Here is a 16575-nt window from a genome sequence, read left to right as displayed (position 1 = left end):
ATGTCGCCCTCTAGTGACCAGATCTGAAATTATTATTCTCCTTTATAGAGCGCAACAAGGTCTGCAACACCGTACAGAGAGCAAACACCAACAGTACATGGTATAACAGTACAATACAGTAAATAAATAACACTACAACTCTCAACACAGCTACTGGGGTAGAAGGGGTATATACAGTGCAGGCTGAAACCTGTGCCCATTAGCGTGGGTGCACTAACAGGTTTAGAGCCACTGAAAGAGGTGCAAAGACAGTGGAGGAGTGGAGACAATGGGCAGAGAGCCCACGGAGGAGGTGCACAGTGTAGCTGGTGAGCAAAAGTTATAGGTAATGAGAACCGTAGGGAAGAGGGCCCTGAACACTAGAGCTTATAATCTAAAGGGAAAGGGGCAGACAAGTGGTTGACAGATGGGGATGAGCCGATGTAAGGTGATATGAGGGCAAGAAGCCAGAGTGGCAGAGATGGAGGATGAATGAGGGTGAGTTATACAATATGGCGAGATGGTTACACAGAGGACTGGTTGGCTTTTCTAAAAAGGTGGTTTTTCAATTACCATTTCAATCATTGAAAACCCCCTAGGGGAGAGTCTGTTAGAACAAGGGAAATCGTTTCACTGGTGGGGCAGCAGAGGAGAAATCTTGGTTAAGGGGGCTAACCCTTAAGATGTGGTTACCAGAGGGGAAGAAAGGTGACGGTCATTGGCCGACAGCAGAGGACAGGTGGTTCTATGTATCGGTTGGAGAGGGCCTTGTACGTGAGGGTCACACTGAGGTCCCTGTATAGTGTCAGTCCAGGGATGAAGTGGTTATCGGAGATGTAGATGTCTGTACCCTTTCCAAACGGACACCCCCACTTGACCTCCCAGGCCGCTAGGGAAGCTGGCACATCATACGTGTGTTAGGGTTAGTCCAGCACATTAACTAGGAGAATGGTTGCACACATCACAGGTGGATAGAGATAATGTGTATTTTACAGGTATAGAAGTTGGCTGACGGGAGGCAGCCGGGTACAGGAGGGAGAAGGGGGGGGGTACAGCCCTGGACATGCTGCAGATGGGTCAGTGATACCTGGTATATCAGAGAGTGAGGCCTTAGCGCACATCATGTACACTGGAAGCACTAATGTCACAGGTGATACATTGTCTGATCACCATCCGGACTGACAACTCCCATCATCCACTGCCTGGTCATGTGATGTTATAATTAATAAACTCTTGAGCTCATATGTTTATACCATTATTGGGCCTTTATCAGAGTGATAACTGCTGTGTACAGAATGCAAATTATTCAAGACTTACAGAACTTCTTTTCTATAACCTTGAAAACCCAGCAATTAGACCTGAAGATGTAATATGTGCGGATACTGCACCTGCGGGGCCTCCGGACGCTCACTGACTATAAAATATTAAATTGCATAAACAGAAAGCAGACGGACGGGATTTATCTGCAGATCCGGAGCTGCTGGAGAGCCAGGACTTAATGACTTTATGCAGCTCTGTGTGTATTAATTATGCAGGAGACTCCGACGTCTAAACACATACACACGCGTGTACAGACAACAAATCATGCCTTTATGCATGTTAAATAACTGGAAAACAAAATCTTCCATCCATGTAAAAGCCGCCAGTAATGGTCACACAAGTATTCACCCCCTTATAGTAAACCTGTCATTACAGCAGTGAGTCCATCGGGGTCTCTATCAGCTTTATTCACCTGTCTGCTGCAACTTTCATCCATCCTGGTAAAATTGCTCCGTTCATCGGGCTGGATGCGGAGATCGTTACACAGATTCTGGATGGGACTGAGGTCTGGGCTGCTCCAGGACATTCAGTATTTGTATTTAAGCTGCTCCAATATGGTTTTTGCTGTATACTTTGTGTTACTCTCTTGCTGCGATATATATCTTCTCCCCAGTCCTAGCTCTCTGGCAGATGGCAGCAGGTCTTCCTATAAGATTGGTCTTATATCACTCTATCCTTTGTGAGAAGTTTTCCAGTTCTTAGTGTTCTGCTCCCGTCCCCATGGGACAGATAGTGCTCATGGGATTATGGGCAGTGCTTTGCACCACTAAGCCATAAAGTTCAGTCGTGGCTTCATCCGACCATAGGATCTTCCTCCAGCAGGTACGAGGGTCTCACACACTGGATCAGCTTTTCTTCTTGACTTTTTGTGTTGTTTCTTTTGGCCACCCTCCCATAAAGTGTAGATCTAATGTCCCATGGACAGTATCTTTACCATGGAAGACTGTATCTCTCCCATACGCCTTTCGGTGGTCTTTTAATAAATGTTCCCAGCGTGTCGGAGTCTGAGGCTATTCCTCCGTCTATAGACTATTCCCAACATGTCGGAGTCTGAGACTATTCCTAGCGTGTCGGAGTCTGAGGCTATTCCTCCGTCTATAGACTATTCCCAACATGTCGGAGTCTGAGACTATTCCCAGTGTGTCGGAGTCTGAGGCTATTCCTCTGTCTATAGACTATTCCCAACGTGTTGGTGTCTGAGGCTATTCCTCCATCTATAGACTATTCCCAACGTGTTGGTGTCTGAGGCTATTCCTCTGTCTATAGACTATTCCCAACATGTCGGAGTCTGAGACTATTCCCAGCGCGTCGGAGTCTGAGGCTATTCCTCCGTCTATAGACTATTCCCAGCGCGTCGGAGTCTGAGGCTATTCCTCCATCTATAGACTATTCCCAACGTGTTGGTGTCTGAGGCTATTCCTCCATCTATAGACTATTCCCAACGTGTTGGTGTCTGAGGCTATTCCTCCATCTATAGACTATTCCCAACGTGTTGGTGTCTGAGGCTATTCCTCCGTCTATAGACTATTCCCAGTGTGTCGGAGTCTGAGGCTATTCCCAGCGCGTCGGAGTCTGAGGCTATTCCTCCGTCTATAGACTATTCCCAACATGTCGGAGTCTGAGGCTATTCCTCCATCTATAGACTATTCCCAACGTGTTGGTGTCTGAGGCTATTCCTCCGGCTATAGACTATTCCCAACATGTCGGAGTCTGAGGCTATTCCTCCGGCTATAGACTATTCCCAGCGCGTCGGAGTCTGAGGCTATTCCTCCGTCTATAGACTGTTCCCAGCTGTCTATACACAGCCCCAGGTGAGATCAGTTGACAAGTTGGAGAATTCTTGTTATCAGTAGGTGATTGATGACTCCTCTCTGGACTTTTCACCTTGTCTGTTTTCCCACAGAACCTGTTTTATACAGGAAGTCATATGAAAGTAAACTGGTAAATATGTTTTGTACAATAAAACAGTGTTATATGTTGTATTTCTACTACCTGAAGTTCGAGTTACCCGTGTAACAAACATGATAAAGAATATCAGTGTGCACCGAGGGCCTGATCCGTGAAGGTACGTATGCTGAGCGCAACCTGCGCTTGGTTTCAAACACATGTATTTCAGCTTAGCCCATGACCGAATTCATCAAAGCGCAGATCGCAAGATATGTCCTCAACTCTACCACACCAGAGGCTGCAGGATACTACGTCCAATACCTGGGGAGATTATAAATTCGCAAAAGCCCGCACAGAGAAAAAAGTACATATATATATATATTAATGCCACAAGTTAATAACAAAGGTATTAATGATCAGTATTAATGGACAGTAAAAAAAAAAGTTGTTCTTTTTTAATCTTTTTTTTTCCCCCCCATGAAATACATTTATTACAGTGCTGTTACTGTCTACTGAGCATATAATACATTTATTACTGTGCTGTTATTGTCTACTGAGCATATAATACATTTATTACTGTGCTGTTATTGTCTACTGAGCATATAATACATTTATTACTGTGCTGTTACTGTCTACTGAGCATATAATACATTATTACTGTTGCTCCTGATTGCAAGGACGTTATAACCTGCATACGATACTGTTATCACTACTGATCTGGACTTGGACTATCCTGTAGCTGGTGCAAGAGATACGGCAGAAGAACAAGTAACTTTGAGATGCTCAGAGCCTGATTTGGACGTGCCTGAGTGCGCTGGAGTTTGGCAGCTCCTACTGTACATGGACTACGACACAATGCCCCTTCCCCACCCTTTTTACTCCCTGAAAGTAAGTGTCCTTTACATTCACAGACGTAGTGGAAAGGGCTGCACTCGTAAGTCCCAGATCTGGACATGCGCAGAGTGATTTTACGTATAATACACTCAATATCGGCAGATACGTCCCTTGATGAATCAGGCCCTGAGTGTTATAGTCCATAAACAAAGGTCCAAAATCTGAATCTATTTTTTAGCCCAGGGCCCAGACGTCTACAAAGAAGAAAGAGCTACTTCCATAATGGATTATTTATATTTATTTCAGCAAAATTATGCAAGTAAAAATGGACCATAAAGTTAAAACCAGATGCACTTATCCCCACGTTCAGCTTGATGCAGCACCTGGTAGGTGGGTGTGCAAAGCATATTACTACGCTAATTGTATCATCATGTCGCTGCCCACTCTGTTCCCCAGGGGTGATGACGTATTACGTTTTCACCTGCCCCCTCCCAGGGAAAACGTCTGCTGTCTTGAGAGGCTGAGAAGTCTCCCCATCAATCAGGAGCAGACACCTATAATCTGAGCTGCTGCGCAGTATGGAAACTACTATACAAAATACTGTCTGGAAAAACTATCATGGAAATGAGGCCCATTGAGATGTCTTCAGGATTGAGGTGACCATGGAAAGGGGGGGGTTGACTGCACTGCATATCTGATAATCAAGGGTCCCCAAAAACAGATTCTGGGATCCTCAGCCACAGGGTGTTCACATCTGTTTAGGAGTAACTCAGGGTACTATTAGAGTGAAGGTACATTTTTATAGACTATGGAGTTATTTTGCCAACGTTTATCTCTACTTTCTGCTTCCTCGTATTTTACAGATTTCCCCCAAATGCATTTTAATGGCAGGAAGTCTGTCCGGGCTGGGAAGCGACACGGGCACATAGGCCACGACGGTGGCGGTAAGTACTGCCCAGATAACGAGGGTGAGCACGAATGTGGCTATAGCACCAGGTACGCTCGGTTGTAGATCCATCTCCCACGACTGGCTCGGAGACGGAACGTACCAGTTTACTGAACTATTTGTGGCTGTGACCACCAGGATGGTCCATAGTGACAAAATGTCCAGCAATAGTCCTGCATTAGAGAGTAACACTCTGTTCGTACTGTCCAGCCTGGAGGGGACACGTATAGACAACTGAAGATAACTGGGTGGGAGTGTCAGCTCTGAGGGCACATGGAAGCCGGACGTAATTCTAACGCCTTCCCGAGCTCGTCAGTCACAGACCAGTGGTCCAGCCACCCTTCATTCTAATTACAGCTCTTATTCAGTGGTCATCGCACATAAGGGGCAGACAATGGGATGTCTTGGAGGTTTGGCATCTCCACCATCACATGGCTTGTGCACAGTACATAGACCAGGCTCATCCTGTGTGCTCGGATTACACGTGTGTGTATACACAGCTGGACATTGCTCACTATTATCTTTACTCGCTGTGTGAATACATCAGAGCCTGAAGCTTCTGCAGCTGCCCACATTCACCCTTACTGCACAATATAACACATACAGCATGAGTTCCCATAATCTGTTCCAGTACTTAGTTGTTCCATTAAAGCTGCAATCTGATATATACAGTACAGTTCTTTTTAAGTATCAAGTTTTGTACCGTTGTGAATCGAAGCTGTTAGTTTTCCAGGCTGTCGCTTTACAATAGTTTTCCATCTCTATATCAATCTATAGTGGTCTATTTATATGTCTTCATTTTATTAACTTTATTCTAACGTTAGCAATTTGCAGATCCCAATGATGAACACCCAAACCAGCGAAGCGCTTGTAATTAGAGGTTGGCTAATGATTCACAGACCTTTGAGACTTATTGAGTCTCTTGCCCATAGATTAGGATTTGCCGATTTCGGTAGATTGTTTCTGCTGTATTAGTTGCGTGACAGGATGGACCTCCTATGCCACCCTGTCCGTGTGTTGCTGGGCTTGCCTTGCCACTGTATTTCTTTATCCCAAATTGTGCCCCTCTAACCGCAGTAGGAGAGGCCTGCTGCCACCAGTAGGCTCCTTCACCGGCACCTAGAAGCGGTTCCTTCTGGATAACTGTCGCTGCTAGAATACCCCCTTGCTGGGCACCTAGACTGGTAAACCTGACCTCTTCCTTCAGACCAGAGTTGCTGTGGATGGTTCCCCCTGGCCTACCACATTGGCCAGAGCTACTGGGTAGCGGGCAGAGCGTTGGTACTGGAATGCTGGCTCCCGACCTTAGAAGAGACGGATAACAGATTAGATTTTTATGATCTGTAGGTCACAGGAATTACAGCAGGTCAGTAGTTGTCAAAGCAGGATCTTGAAGCAGTGATGTTTTATTAGCTCATGTAGTCCTAATAAGGACAGCTACACGCCAGTCTGTGGTACTATCGATCTTTCCAGAAGTTACAGATGGTATAATAATGCATTACATGGTCAAACAGTGCTCTTTTATACACATTCTGACACACATGTTAGCAGCATATAACATTGCTTCCTGATTTTAGATGGCTCCGCAAAGACTGAGATATTACTCAGTTATTTAGTATCAGGATGCAATATGTTCTCCAAAAGATGGATTTAAAAGCAATGTAAAGTTAGCAAAATTTACACCAACCTGTGATATCCTAAATTACATTGTTCAGAGGTTTCCTTTCATTTTAACAAGGCAGGATAACAGGTAACGTCTCCCTGCTGTGCTTTCAGGTGAAAAAGACGTGTTGGTCACTTCACATAAAAAATAATTAATTAGCATGAGGCTTCCTTTAGAAGATTTACGCAAATCCAATTTCCACCCCTGGCACTGTCTGAGAAATAAATACATTTCCTATACCGAAATACAACACAATATATAAAACAGTACATTTGCAATGATATACAGAGGTGCCCTGCAGCCCTAATCAAAGTAAATATCTACAATAAGTTATTTCTATGTGATTCAGCCACAAATAAGTTATTTATAAGTGATCCAGCCACAAGTTGGTTATTCAAATTGAAATGATGCTTCATAGCAATTGCGTTTGCAGCATATGAAATAAAAGCTCGTAAGTGTCTGAGGGGTGTGCCTAGGGGGGGTGTCTGAGGGGTGTGCCTAGGGGGGGTGTCTGAGGGGTGTGCCTAGGGGGGGTGTCTTAGGGGGGGGTTTGAGAGGTATGTTTGTTGTCAAGTGGACGCATCATCTGCTCATTCAGACCTTGACGCATCGTCACCTCTAAATACTGCGCACATTTACCTACACTGGCGTTGCACTCTGAATCAGGCCCTAAATGTTCTTCTGCCTCTGACAGCTTTGCATGACACCATGTTTTAATACATAAAGTCATTTGAACTCGGCAAGGGCAAGAAGGGAGTATAGGAACTGGGACAGCTGTGCAGGACTGTTAGGAAGCGGTATAATTACTGACATAGAGGACAGAAGGGTGTTCACAGCTTGTTCTGTGAGAAGAATGTTACACGGGGACCTGTCAGCTTCATAATGTCTGTGGAAAGATAACAGTGATGTCAATGTGTCGCAGTGATACAGTATATGGAATAAAACACTTATAGGACATTTTCCAGACTGTGTGTTTGATGGATTCAGATCTTGGGAATCCCAGACTCGTGGAGACAATCGGCCACATTATCTCACCCTCACATACTCCGATATATGATACTGACATCACTACAATATTATGATGAGATCCTGAGAGCTGGCTGTGGGCCTCTGTGTGATGCCTCAGTGTGATGCCTCGTGCCTCCCACTCTTACATGGAGAGTAACATGGATATTCCCCAGGAGACGGATAATCAGATCACTGATCTCAGTTCAGCTCCCGGCTGCTCATTTCTCAGCTTCCAGCTCAGACTGTCAGTCAGGATATATCAGACAATGGTGACACTGTGACGTGTGTTTATCCATGTGTGTGACGTGTGTTTATCCATGTGTGTGACATGTGTTTATCCATGTGCTCTGGTTTATTCATGTTTAGCTCGGTTATATTATTATATTATAATGAGCTGTAAGAAGAGTGACCTTACATTGATGATGTCACTGCTGCCTCATTATAACTGTCACATAATAACGATGATAAGTAAATGATCCCGGGATTATATTATATAATAGTGTCAGATATTATACATGTAATGAAAGGTCCAGGGGTCCCGAACACTGAGCTGCGGGCTCAGGTGGCAGCTGTATATTATATGTATGTTATACATTCCTCCCTCCCCCCACCCATATCTCAGACTGGCCTTTGTAGTGGGATCAATGGGCACCGATTAGTGGTAATCTGATCCTTTGAAGCTGGCCAGGTGCACAAGACAATGGCTGGTTAATCACAGTGTTCACCGGTAGTATGACCTCATCATCCTCACACACACATCACACTAATCACACACATAACATACACAAATCACACACACTTCACACAACACGTCACACAACACATGTCAAACATATCCCACAAACTCATCTCTCACATGCAACTCACCCCACACATCACACACAAACACGTTTAATCATTTTTATCAGATTCAGCTGCCTGTTAGATTCACTCTAATGGAGAATATATCTAACCAATAGTGTCATTTTAGTAGGGAGTTGTATTAGCAAAGAAGACGCTATTGGTCTAAAAAATGTAATTATAAAGAGGACAAAGATGAGCTATTATTTTAAAACACTAGACTGCTCTGTACAACTCTACACTGCCGTATGCTACTCTGTACTACTCTATACAGCCGTATACTATTCTGTAGTACTCTATACTGCCATATGCTACTCTGTACTACTCTACACTGCCGTATACTACATTGTACTACTCTATACTGCTCAGTTCTACTCTATACTGCTGTATACTGCTCTGTACTATTCTATACAGCCGTATGCTGCTCTGTACTACTCTATACTGCCGTATACTACTCTGAATTAATCTATTCTGCCATATATAGCTCTCTACTACTCTTTGCTGCCATATACTGCTCAGTTCTACTTTACACTGCGGTATACTGCTCAGTTCTACTCTACACTGCTGTATACTGCTCTGTACTACTCTTTACTGCTGTATACAGCTCTGTACTACTCTACACTGCCGTATGCTGCTCTGTACTACTCTACACTGCCGTATGCTGCTCTGTACTACTCTATACTGCACTGAAGAAACATTCTTTTCTCTGTGTACTTCACTATACAAATGTCAGTACCTTCTTTACCAACCTCACTGCTCTAAGCAGCTGTATACTGCCCTATACTGATTTTTACTACTGTATAATTATTTAGTAAGTGGTGGATGTGGACTGTTATATGGGGGTGTATCATACCCCCAATTCTAAATTTCCATTTGATCACTGGATTTAGCATAAGTCTGTGACTTATGTTCTCTGTCTCCCCCCTGTGGACATTATGAGGTACTGCATTGCACATAATTGCAGCGCCGTACATAACATATAAAGTCTGCAATGATCCATAGAATATTACATGAAAAACAAGGTACAAAGACCAGACATACTGAATAAACAAATAGTATACAGTACAGGTAACATGGTAATGTAGATTCAATTATTTGTGGGACAGTGAGTGAGTGTGATGGTAGTAATCTCCAGCGAGAAGTAGGACTGAGCTTAAGGAAACAGGGCTAGGGAAGCAGCCAAGAGGTACAGGGGGTGATGGATTAGTAGAAGGAGCACACAAGGAAAGAGGGCCCTGCTCCTGAGAGCTTACATCCTAAAGGAAGGGGGGAGACACAAATAGGATGGTACTAACTGGGGGAGAGAGCCAGGACAAGGAAGTTAGGAAGAGGACTGATAGACATGAATAAAGAAATGAGTCTTAAGGGCACGCTTGAAGCCTTTGAGAGTAGAGGGTAACCTGATGGAGCGTGGGAGAGATGAGGTTGGAGAAGAAGGGTAGGGGAGGATTGATTGATAGCTTTGAAGGTGAGGGTGAGGAGTTTAAATTTAATTCTGTAGGCCATGGGGAGATGGATAGGGACTGTTGGAGGGAACAGCAGAGATAGAGCAGCGGGAGAGAAAAATGAGGTGGGAAGCAGCATTGAAGATAGACTTAAGAGGGTCAAGGTGAGAATCAGGCCAGAAACAAGGAGGTTACAGTAGTCAAAGCGGGAGATTACAAGAGAGTGAATAAGAGTTTTGGTGGCTCCCGTGATGAGAAAGGGCCGTATCTTGGAGGTTTCAAGAAAGAGGAGCCGAGGATGGACCCAAGGACCTGGATTTGAGGGATAGAAAGGAGGGGAGTATTATTAACAAAAAGATAGAGGGGTGAGGTGAGGGAACCCTGGCAGGGGAAAGATTATTAGTTCAGTCTTGGAAAAGTGTGGCTGGATCATTTAAAAATAACTTATTGTGTAAATATATTTAAACTATTAGCACAGTGCACTAATTTATACCATTGTAAATGTACTAATTTTATTATAGTGTTGTATTTCTGTATAGGAAATGCATTCATTTCTGAGATTTGTAACTTCGGAGACAGTATGTCATGATTTGGTTTTATAACTTTGCTAGAATGAACCCCAATTAGGCTAATTAGATCTTTCATCATAGAAGTCACAAAAACTTGCTTAACCTGAAGGCCCAGCAGGAGGTCGTTACCTGTTCTCACGTCTTGTTGGAGAGACAGAACCTGTCTGAACAATGTAGACTCAGGATACAAGTATTAGAAAATAACAGATTAATGTAAAGTTTGTTAAAGCTTAAATTGTTTTAGCTCCACGGTTAAAGGATATATTACATCCTGATGGTAATTAATGAATGTGATTTATCAGTCTTTGCGGAGCCATCTAGGATCAGGGGGCGGTGTTACCCCCTGCTAAAAATTGTGTCACAATCTGTATAATAAGGATCTCTGTTTGACCATGTATCATTATTCCATCTGTAACTTCTGGAAAGATCGCTAGTGCCACAAACTGGTGTGTGTAACTGTTCTTATTAGGACACTTAAGCTAATAAAACATCACTGCTTCAAGATCCTGCTTTGACACCTACTTAACCTGCTGTAATTCCTGTGACCTACAGATTAGACCAATCTAATCCGTTATCCGGCTGTTCTGAGGTTGGGACCCAGCATCCAGTACCACCGCTCTGTCCGCTATCCTGCAGCTCTGGCCAGTGTGATAGGCCAGGGGGAACCATCCCCAGCAACCCTGATCTGAAGGAAGAGGTCAGGAGTTACCCAGAAGGAATCGTTTCTAAGCAGTGATGTAGGAGCCTAGTGGTGGCAGTAGTCTCCTCCTACTGTGACAGGAGGGGGCGCAATTTTGGATAAAGGGGATGGTGGCAAGACAAGCCCAGACGGTCCCCAACACAACAGACAGGGTGGCCTAGGAGGTCCATCCTGTCACAGGGGAGGTGAGGGCGCCCTGGCAGGGAGGGAAGCGATCGAGTCTTGGAAATACTGGGCCTAAGTCATTAAGGAAAGTAAGGCAAAAAAAGGAGTAAATGTTCTCTGGGACAAACCATGTTACGATGCAAGGGGTGTAAATTAGTTTATTATTTTGCACATAAGATAAATACTGGCTGTTTTTTCATGTAAGCTCTTAAGAGCAGGGCCCTTCTCCCTCCTGTCTCTCTACCTTCTCTTCTGCTCCAACTCCATTATATTTGCTTTGCCTGGAGCCTATGAAGTCTTGGTACTACTCGTTTATTGTTCTGTACTGTTATTCCCTGTACTGTCCATTGTTTGTACTGTGTTCGGCGCTGCGGAAACCTTGTGGCGCCTTATAAATAAATAATAATAATAATAATAATAATAAATACTGGATAGCTTTATTTGTACACCAAAATGTAAAGTTGATCTAGGACATGTCCTATCCCAACTATAAATTTTTCCCCACATTTTAAATTTACTTCCCCCTCCAATGCAACATGGTTTACCCAGGTGCAGTGTTACTCATTTTTCATGCTTTGCTCTCCTTAATGACTCAGGCCCATTGAGTTTAAGAAATTGCTGGGACATCTAAGATGAGATGGCCAAGAGATAGCAGGAGACATGAGACATAAGGGAAGGAGAGAGGTCAGGGGATGATAGATTTGGGTATCATCAGCATAGAGGTGGTACTGGAGGCCAAAGGAGCGGATGAGGACACCAAGGGAGGAGGAGTAGAGGGAGAAGAGCAGGGGGCCAAGAACGGAACCATGGAGATCTCGACAGGTAAGGGAAGAAAGAAAATGTGGAGTCGGGTGACTGAAAAGGAGCAGTTGGAGAGGTAAGTGGAAAACCAGGAGTGGACAGTGTTACAGAGACCTATAGATTTGAGAGTTTGCAAAAGGAGGAAGTGGTCAACGGTATCGAAGGCAGCAGTGAGGTCAAGAAGGATAAGAAGGGAGAAGTGTTCTTTGGATTTAGCAAAGAGAAGGTCATGAGTGAACTTAGTGAGGGCAGTTTCGGTGGAGTGGAGGGTGCGAAAAACCGGGTTGAAGTGGGTCAAGGAGTGAGTGAGAAGAGAAAAAGGAGATGATTACAATGATGCCCTATAGCTGAAGAGATTACACACATTCAGGCTGATGCTACAATTATCCTCCAAATCGTAGGTGCAACTTGTGTTCATTAAAAAGCCGCAATTGTGACCATATGAAAAGCGGTAACGATCCGTGCTGGTCTATACCAGTAGCATATAATTGTTACCATACCTCCCATCATTTGGGTAGGTGGCAGAGTGACAGGGGACATGCCCACATCACAAAGGGGGTGACCAGGGGGTATGCGTAACACTTCTGAAGCACTAGGCTGCCCGTTCTCTCCTCCCCTTTCAATGCTGTGCGCACAGCACCCAATAACCGCTGCTCTGCCATGAATAGTATTGCTATTGACAAGACATTCAGCATAAGTGATAAGTATGTGATGTAGGCCTGGAGCATGGGCTGGAGACACAGTGCCGGGGATACGGGTCTAGAGGTGTAGTGGTAGACGGAGAAAACAAGGAGAGAGAAACCCGCAAGTTCTCGGCAGCAGTTCAGAGAATGTGGCCACATCCCAAGAGGGTTGGCGCTATAAAGCTATCTCCCTTCCCACAACATTCCCACCAGCGGGACAAAGGGACAGAGCTCTAAATTGGGGACTGGCCCACTGAAGTCGGGACAGTTGGGAGGTATGTAGAGGAAGGAGGAGATAAGGTGGCACTCAGTGGGGAGTAGAGATGGTAGTTTGGGCAGAAGGTAAGCTTACACCGGGCGCATGTCACAGACAACTTATGCCCCACTTGTGCCCATGTTTTTAAACATTTAATTTGTCTCTCGGCTTTAACTACCTGGATGTCACAATGCTTCCTCAATCTCCAAATCCGAGCTCATCATCCTTCCGCCCACAAATGTTACTATCCCTCCCAATATCTTCCTCTTGGTTGACAACATAACTCTCTCTGTCACCCAAGCCCGCTGCCTTGGAGTCACCCTTGACTCTGCCCTCAGCTTTAACCCTCATATCCAGTCCCTCACCAAATCCTGCCACTTCTGCCTCTGTAACATTACGAAAGTCCTTTGCTTCCTCTCTCAGGAAGGAAACCTAAATCCTAGTCCATTCACTCATCATTTCTCGCCTCAACTATTACAAACTCCTTCTCACTGGTCTTCCTCTCACGTCACTCCTCTTCCGCTGCGTAAATCCCTTTATTATCAGTTTCAGAACTCAGTTCAAGCTCCTTACTCTCACTTACAAAACACTTCTCCCCCTTATATCTCTGACCTTGTCTCGGGGTACATACCTACCCGGCCACTCCGCTTCAATTCACCTCTCATTACCTCCTCTCATACGAGCCTCCAAGACTTCTGCTGTGCTGCCCCCATTCTTTGGAACCCCCTAAACCGTCTCACTCGACTTCACCCCCAACCTTCAGTCCTTCAAAGAATCACTCAAAATTCACCTTTTGAAGCTCACCTATCCTACCACCTCCTGACCATCTTATCATTCACCTTCTCTTCCTTCACCTGCCATCTTCATTTTCTTCCAGTTGGTCCTACTGTCCCTCACCACCCCTCCCTCTAGAATGTAAGCTCTCGCGGGCAGGGTCCTCTCTACCTATTGTCCCACGTCTGTTCACTGTCTGACTCCCTCCTACATCCTTAGACATGAAACAGAAGAAATGGGTGTGTATACACGGGGCACTCAGGGAACCCCTGAAATAAAATATATTCAATTTTTATTGATATACATTAAAATAATGTCATTGTATTAAATGATAAGACAAATTAGCGAAATATTAAAAAGAGAGTAGTAATGAACCAGAAATTTGAACTGATAAAACTATCAGAAAAGACAGCTAGAGCGCATCTCACAGATCAGATAGTATGTAGTTATAATGAAATCTGCCTTATTAGTATATATATATATATTATGAAATAGGTAGATAACTGAGTGATTTATATAGACCCATTAGAATCCAATTCATACTAATAAACGTAACAGTTTAATCCCTGTGAGCAGTGCATCCATACTGATATGAGCAGATGCACACTAAGAAGCCGATGGAAGCTCTATATCAGGTGGGCCTGAGGTTAGCAGTGTCTGTCCTGTGTGCTTATAGTGGGGTAAATCACAGTCAGATTATTTGCCAACCTCTGTGAGGATTCTTCTATAAAATCCAACCACGGGAAAGGTATGACCCCATGATGCAGTGTAAGTAATGCTAGATTCCCGAGTCTCTAGATATAAGATATAGTATGATAATAAGAAAGAACGAGGTATAAGCTGGAGGCGCGTGTCAAGCCGTTGCGCGTTTCGCTAATACAGACTTTGTCAAGGCAACCCGACCTGGCCTTTAGATTGGCTATTTATAACATGAGGGACCTCCCTTCTATGATGTCATTCCTTGTAGTACGTATTGTAACCGCATGGATCACCGTCAATCATCGTTCTCATTCATTCATAAATATACGTCGCCGGTTCATCCAAGCCTGTAATCAGGCAGTCTAAGGGCATACAAAGTCTGGTGAATTATATGTTTATAAGTCTGTTAGTTCTCATTCTGTTTATGAAAGTTAAACGTGATGAGCAGTTTGCGATGAGTACAAAATGCATCCATTAGGATAGTGGAGAGTTGGCAAGTATGTAGTAATGATATGTATATCATCCCAACCTAGTGAATAATTATATCCTAGTGATCCTATCCTCCCTCCTACATCTGGTCATGTATTTTGCTGCACTCTGTGTGAGTCCCCATAGCATCACTCACATTCATCTGTGCTACTTCATACTTGCCAACTCTCCCGGAATGTCCGGGAGACTCCCACATTTTGTGAGAGTCTCCCGGACTCCCGGGCGAGTGTGGCAATCTCCCGAATTCTGCCCACTTCACTAGGAAGTACCCCACTTCCTAGTGAAGTGGGCAGAATTAGATCCCAAACGCCGCGATTCCCAGTGAATCGTGGCGTTTGGCCCCGCGTTTGCGTCATGCCGTCACAGGGGGCGGGGCCAAAATGACGCAATTTTGGATGCCCCGCCCCCCTCACGCCCACCTGCACTGGCTGGCTCCCGGAAGAGAGCTGAAGAAAGTCGGTAAGTATGTGCTACTTACATGTATTACCTCATCTATTTGCTACTTGCTTCTGTATCCGTCGCTACGGAATCTGTGTATAAATAAATAATAATAATTAAAAAATAATAATTTGCAAACACAAGCTGGTCACTAGTACAGGAGACCGTCATCTCCTCTATCCACCTCTAATTTACCTGTCCCTCGCCACACACAAGTAATAAGACTTTCTCACACACATGTACATCTCTATCGACGTCTGTATCTGTTTGCAATTGTGTGAATACACCCTGACTCAGGAGCTGGCTGCATGGCCGGGGGGCATCTTGCCAGTCATATGTTCCCATTAGGCTGCTGAGCCAAATCTCTCACCCTGGGCTAAAATTTACTAGCCAGCCCTGCCCTCACTGCATATGGCGGGGAGGGGGCGAGGCGACCCGAGGGCATCACCATTGGCCCACCCCGCGCCATTCAATGCTGACATTTGCACAATGGAGGTGGGGCATAATGGTGCAAATTGTGACATAAGCCCCACCTCCGCTCAGGATTCGGGAGTCTCCCAGACATTCCGGGAGAGTAGATACTTATCACCTCCGCCCCTCTCTACTGGCAGACGCAGTGTACGTGGTAGATACATGCAGGATACGCTACGCAAACTGACGTATGTCCCACTCTGCATCAGAACCATAACAATATACATATATTTCTTGATACACACATACATACAGGAGGCTGGTGAGTCATTAATGCTCTTGTGTTACTGGGGACCCAGTAGTGTAGAATATACCAGGCTGTGCCCAGCATGCCGCCATTTTCTTGAGGACAGATACAAAGGGATTGAGGGTTTGATCTATTCAACAATGGCGGCGATCATCCAGACTTCTACACGTCAGTTCGGAGACAGATGTGCTGCACACTCTGATCTCTAGTGTTTGTACATTCTATGTGATGATTGGACGATTAATGTGTCAGTCACACTGTGCTGCGGCAAATAGATAAACACACGTCATTGGACAATAGAGGTTCTGTAGGCGGTTCCCTCGCGCCCATTGGCTAGTTGATTTTCCCTCACACATGTGAC

General features: G+C 44.7%; 1 long non-coding RNA gene across 1 annotated transcript; it reads right to left on the bottom strand.

The window, feature by feature from the left end:
• Nucleotides 1–5386: 5386 nt before the first annotated feature.
• On the bottom strand, nucleotides 5387–16296 carry LOC142140558 (uncharacterized). Its single transcript, XR_012688548.1, has 3 exons — nucleotides 16221–16296; nucleotides 15537–15588; nucleotides 5387–6270 (listed from the first exon to the last, which is right to left on the bottom strand). It is a non-coding gene; the product is annotated as an uncharacterized LOC142140558 (long non-coding RNA).
• Between the last annotated feature and the right edge of the window lie 279 nt (nucleotides 16297–16575).

This window comes from Mixophyes fleayi, chromosome 2, assembly GCF_038048845.1.
Source record: "Mixophyes fleayi isolate aMixFle1 chromosome 2, aMixFle1.hap1, whole genome shotgun sequence".
Classification (NCBI taxonomy): domain Eukaryota; kingdom Metazoa; phylum Chordata; class Amphibia; order Anura; family Limnodynastidae; genus Mixophyes; species Mixophyes fleayi.
The sequence above is the reverse complement of the archived record's forward strand: the minus strand, read 5'-3'. Positions and strand labels throughout refer to the sequence as shown.